We start from the raw sequence: 6,285 nt of genomic DNA on the forward strand, positions 1-6,285 counted from the left end.
AATAATAGAAATAAAAGTATAAATGAATAAATGGGATGTAATTAAACTTTTACACAGCAAAGGAAGCCATAAACAACATGAAAAGACAACCTATGGAATGAGAGAAAATATTTGCAAACCGTGTGACTGAAAACGGATTAATTTCCAAAATATCCAAGCCCCAAGTACATCTCAATATATATATATGGAAAAAAAAAATAGGCAGAAGACCTGAATAAACATTTTTCCAAAAGACATACAGTTGACCAACAGGCATATGAAAAAATGCTCAATATCGCTAATTACTAGAAAAATGCAGATCAAAACTACAATACTGTATCACCTAACACCAATCAAAATGGCTATCATAAAAAAATCTACAAGTAATAAAGGCTAGAGATGGTGTGGAAAAAAAGGAACCCTTGTACATTGTTGGTGGGAATGTAAATTGGTGCAACCACTATGGAGAACAATACAGAAGTTCCTCAAAAAACTAAAAATAGAGTTACCATGTAATCCGGCAATCACACTCCCATATACCTTCTGCCCTACTCATGTGCAGCTTCCCCTTATCAACATCCCCAGCCACAGTGGTACATTTGTTACAACTGATGAACCTACACCAATACATCATAGTCTCTCAAAGTTGACTGTTTACATTAGGTTTCACTCTTGGTGTTGTACATTCTATGGGTTTAGACAAATGTATAATAATATGTTCAGTTCAGTTCAGTCACTCAGTCATGTCCGACTCTTTGCAACCCCATGAATCACAGCACGCCAGGCCTCCCTGTCCATCAGCAACTCCTGGAGTTTACCCAGACTCATGTCCATCCAGTCGGTGATGCCATCCAGCCATCTCATCCTCTGTCGTCCCCTTGTCCTCCTGCCCCCAATCCCTCCCAGCATCAGGGTCTTCTCCAGTGAGTCAACTCTTCGCATGAGGTGGCCAAAGTACTGGAGTTTCAGCTTCAGCATCATTCCCTCCAAAGAAATCCCAGGGCTGATCTCCTTCCAAATGGACTGGTTGGATCTCCTTGCAGTCCAAGGGACTCTCAAGAGTCTTCTCCAACACCACAGTTCACAAGCATCAATTCTTTGGCACTGAGCTTTCTTCACAGTCCAACTCTCACATCCACGCATGACCACTGGAAAAACCATAGCCTTGACTAGACGGACCTTTGTTGGCAAAGTAATGGCTCTGCTTTTGAATATGCTGTCTAGGTTGGTCATAACTTTCCTTCCAAGGAGTAAGCGTCTTTTAATTTCATGGCTGCAATCACCATCTGCAATATGTAGTCACCATTATAGTATCATACAGAGTAGTTTCACTGCCATAAAAATCATTCATGTTCCAAGATTTTTACTTGGTAATGGAATTATTTTCTTTATTTCCTCTTTAGATTGTTTTTTTGGTTGATGTGTTTTTCACAGCCTTTTTAAAGCTGTAGATTCACTCTTGTTCCCTTTCTTCCATATTCTCTTTTACCATTTATTTGGTCATTTGCTCTTGAGAAGCCCTATGTTTACCCCCAAGAAATGTTAAATGCTGGAATGTCTATGGCTGTCCAACCAAGGGAAATTTCAGCTGAGAGTAAGAGAAGGGTTATTTTCTTCTACAGCACTCCTCCATGACCTTGTACTCTACTCCTGAGGCAGCCCGCCCTGCCGCCGCCCCCCAGTTTGGTCCTGCTCAGCCTTCACCTGGGACATAGCACTCCTTTGTTTCGTAGCTCAGAGTCATCCTCCCACGTATGGAACAGAGTTCACTCCTCCTTTTTTGGGAGGGTCTGTCCTTTCTGGACAGGCTTCAGTTTTGAAACATCTACCACATGACTTCCTTGGCTTCATCATGGTGGTTTCCTTGGCTTTCAAGATTTGAGTTAAGGAGGAAGTGTTATTGTAGGACTGGAAATGGTGAATCCCACAAGTCTGGACATCACTTTGCTGGCCTGATTCTGGGGAATTCCAGGGTTTTAGATGGGCCAATTGGAGTGTTTGTGTGCCTGACTTCAATTACTTACATTTCCATGGCCCTCTGAGCATGAATACCAGGCTCTGGCTGACTGGAGGGAAGTGAGTGACACACCCAGTCTTAGGTTGAGGTTCTTTTAATGCTTTCTATAATGGTGTAGTTATGACTTGCTTACAAATCCTGTTGGGATGACTCCTAGCACATGCAGTGCAAGGCCCTAATGTGTCCATCCACTTTTCCTCTTATTTCACATTCTCTTGTTTGGTTTGAGCAATGTGTCCACAACTCTGACCTTTTGAGAAATCCTTGAACTTTGGGAACTGACCGTGCTGCCCAGAGAGCTGTGGTTTGGCTGTTGATCAGTGCTGAGAAGGCTGTGTTGAGGGAGAGCTGTGATGAAATGCCAGGGTGTGTATCAAAACTTCCTCCGAGGCTGTCATACTTAGGTTTTGTTAATTTTCTCTGGGTTTTAGAATGAGTTTCTCCTCTTTTTATATATTTGAAAATGTGCCAAATGTATAGACAAAGATACTTGTCTTTTTGGAGGTTTCTCATGTCACCCATGTGATGACACTAATCTTTAAAGTCATATTTGATCTTGACTGGTATACTTCATTATGGAGACTTTTCTTTTTGTAGGGCAATGTCACTTGTAAAATCTAAGGGTAAACTGAATGAGAAACAGAAACACTAGTAAGTAAAAATCAGTTTAAAACAACCAGGGACCATGTAATTATTTTACAGTGGTCATTTGGAAAGTAACTTTAAGCATATCTAATCTCAGGCAAAACTTCTCATTGCTAGGTCCTTCTGAAAGCTGACTCATCTGTGAGCAAGAAGCATGTGAGGTTGAAGTTCTTATCCAAAATCTTATCTTTTTCTTGCTAAACAGTTGTCAAAATCACCTTCTAACAGAGGGCTTAAGGTGACTTATGTCAATGCTTGATCATTTTAGCAGAATTTCCATATAAATTTAATATTTAGAAGATAATTAGAACATTAGAAATATCTTGTGTACTTAAAACATCAATAGGTCAACAATGAATTCTCGTGAACCTTTAACTATTGGTTTGGGCAAAAAGTTTATTCAGTTTTTCCTATAAGCCAGCACTTAGTCCAGTCGCTCAGTCGTGTCCGACTTTTTGTGACCCCATGGACTGCAGTACTCCAGGCTTCCCTGTCCATCACCAACTCCCGGAGCTTACTCAAACTCATGTCCATCGAGTCGGTGATGCCATCCAACCGTCTCATCCTCTGTTGTCTTCTTCTCCTCCTGCCTTCAATCTTTCCCAGCATCAGGGTCTTTTCAGATGAGTCAGTTCTTCACATCAGGTGGCCAAAGTATTGGAGTTTCAGCTTCAGCATCAGTCCTTCCAATGATTATTCATGACTGATTTCCTTTAGGATTGACTGGTACTAGTAGCACTTGTCTTTAACTTCATTTGAAACAATTCTATTAGATTGTATTGTGACAGCTGTCATATCAGTGTGCATTGAAAAAAATTGCTGAATTTTTGTGTAGCCATTTAAATATTGAAGATAGAAGAAAAAAGCAACATTTTGGCATATTATGCTTTATTATTTCAAGAAAAGTAAAAACACTACTGAAACACACACAAAAAGATTTGGGCAGTGTATGCAAAAGGGGCTGTGACCGATCGAAAATGTCAAAAGTGGTTTATGAAGCTTCTGAAGCTTCCTGCTGGAGATTTCCCACTGGATGATGCTCCATGGCTAGGTAGACCAGTTGAAGTTGATAGGGATCAAATTGAGACATCAATTGAGAAAAATCAACATTATAACATGTGGGAGATAGCTGACAAATTCAAAATATCCAAATAGAGCACTGAATATCATTTGCATCAGCTTGATTATGTTAGTCACTTTGATGTTTGGGGTCCATGTAAGTTAAGCAGGAGTGGGGTGGCACCTTCTTGACTGTATTTCTGCACGTGATTCTCCATTTAAATGTAAAGAAAACATTTCACTTTTAAAACATTGTAATGAGTGATGAAAAGTGGATACTGTACAATTATATGGAATGGAAGAGTTCATGGGGCTATTGAAATGAACCACCACACCAAAAGCAGGTCTTGGTGATGTGTATATGGTGGCATTGGGAGTCCTCTATTATAAGCTCCTTGTGGAAAACCAAATGATAAATTCCAGCAAGTACTGCTCCAAAGTAGACCAACTGAAAGCAGCACTCGACAAAAAGCATCTGGAATTAGTGAAGAGAAAATGCATAATCTTTCATCAGAGTAATGCAAGATTGCACGTTTCTTTGATGACCAAGCTTTGTTACAACTGGGCTGGGAAGTTCTGATTCATCTTCCTGTTTGCCAAACATTGCACCTTCAGATTTCCATTTATTTCAGTCTTTACAAAATTCTGTTAAAGGAAAAAATTCCAATTCCCTAGAGGACTGTAAAAAAACACCTGAAACTGTTCTTTGCTCAAAAAGATAAAAAGTTTTGGGAAGATGGAATTATGAAGTTGCTTGAAAAATGGCAGAAGGTAGTAGAATAAAATCGTGAGTATATTGTTCAATAAAGTTCTTGGTGAAAATGAAAAATGTGTCTTCTATTTTTACTTATAAACTGAAGGAAACTTTTGGCCAACCCACAAACACTGTAAAAGAATGTTAAAATCAATATGAAACCCCAAACCCTGAGAACTGATAATTTACATTTCCTGTATTTTAGCTTTTTTTGAGGATGGAAGAGAAATCTTCCAGATTTCGACAAACCATATGCTGATAGGATGAGACAAAGGATAAGATTCGTATCTTGGATCTTTCCAGACAGGCATGTTAGATGGTAACTAGAAAGGATTAATTGCTAGCTGGATCTGAGCTCAGGCTTGGGCATGGAGGGAACTGGTTTGGAAGTGTGAGGGGTTCCCTGAACTCTGGTGCAGACTATGAGGGTTTCACTCAAGGAAGGGTATGATGTGGGCATAAAACCATTCTTCAGACAGTTGGCGATGGTCTCCTTCTAGAGCCAGGTATCTTCCATTGCCTTTAGCCCCAGGCAGTCCTCTGTGTATAGGGTGCTGTCCTGTGAGGGAATGGTTTTCTTGGCTTGGCCACTTCTGTAAAATCCAAACTCCTCAGAATCCATGGGGTCCACAGTGGAATTATTGAGGAATTTCACCGTCACAAACTTCTTCAGGGCCATCAGGTTCTTCTTGGAGGACTCAGTGACGCCTCTCCCTGATTAATATCTGCCCAGAAGATGCTCTGGCTGTGGTACCTGACCTCCTTTTCGGGCTTGTGCCAGTATCTGCTTGCACCAGGTGTGCTGGCACAGCTTTGTCTGTAAGCCCAACATCCAGTGTTTTTCTGATCAAGTCATAGATGTGAGCGCTTTCTCCCAGGCACCGAGGAAGTCTAAAAACACCTTGATGTTGTCCCCCAGCTGAGATGAGATTGCTCATGGGAGGTGATGGGCATCTCTGAGACACTGCCCATAGAAATTGGCCTCCCTGGGAGGATCCAATAGCATTGTAGCCCTACTGAAACCTAGAATCTTTAGCAAGAATCTTGCAAATTGTTGTTACTTGGAAACCAAGATTCAAAAAGAAGCCGTTCACCACATCCTCTATCAGCGTCTTACCAATCCCTAAAGATAAGACATAAATTTCAGGTATTTTCTTCTCAACCATTTTTTAAAATATCACCCATGCCTAAGGGATTACAACAGCTATCTCCCATCCCATGCCAGAAATAATGATCATAATGCATCTTACATTCTGATAGTTACAGAGACTGCTTACCACTTTAGACCCATCAGTGGCAGTGGTGCCAGTGGGTCACAATGCCCTAGCACTAGGGGCATGCGGGACCCTGGAAGGAAAATGAGAGCCATGAGCCACCATCTTGATTCAATCACATGACAGCACTCTCAACAGTTTTGTTAAGAACATTTATTTCATTTTATCAGTGAGCAAGTTGAGGCTTCAGTTCAGTTCAGTCACTCAGTCGTGTTCAGCTCTTTGCGACCCCATGAACCGTAGCATGCCAGGCCTCCCTGTCCATCACCAACTCCTGGAGTTCACTCAAACTCATGTCCATTGAGTCAGTGATGCCATCTAGCCAACTCATCCTCTGTCGTCCCCTTCTCCTCCTGCCCCCAAACCCTCCCAGCATCAGGGTCCTTTCCAATAAGTCAACTCTTCACATGAGGCGGCCAAAGTATTGGAGTTTCAGATTTAGCATCATTCCTTCCAAAGAACACCCCTGACTGATCTCCTTTAGAATGGACTGGTTGGATCTCCTTGCAGTCCAAGGGACTCTCAAGAGTCTTCTCCAACACCACAGTTCAAAAGCA

General features: G+C 41.3%; 1 pseudogene; it reads right to left on the minus strand.

Annotated features, from left to right (window-relative positions):
* Window positions 1–4,522: 4,522 nt before the first annotated feature.
* LOC104994217 lies at window positions 4,523–5,901 on the minus strand (annotated as a pseudogene).
* Between the last annotated feature and the right edge of the window lie 384 nt (window positions 5,902–6,285).

Source organism: Bison bison, unplaced genomic scaffold, assembly GCF_000754665.1.
Source record: "Bison bison bison isolate TAMUID 2011002044 unplaced genomic scaffold, Bison_UMD1.0 scf7180017864254, whole genome shotgun sequence".
Taxonomy (NCBI): Eukaryota; Metazoa; Chordata; class Mammalia; order Artiodactyla; family Bovidae; genus Bison; species Bison bison.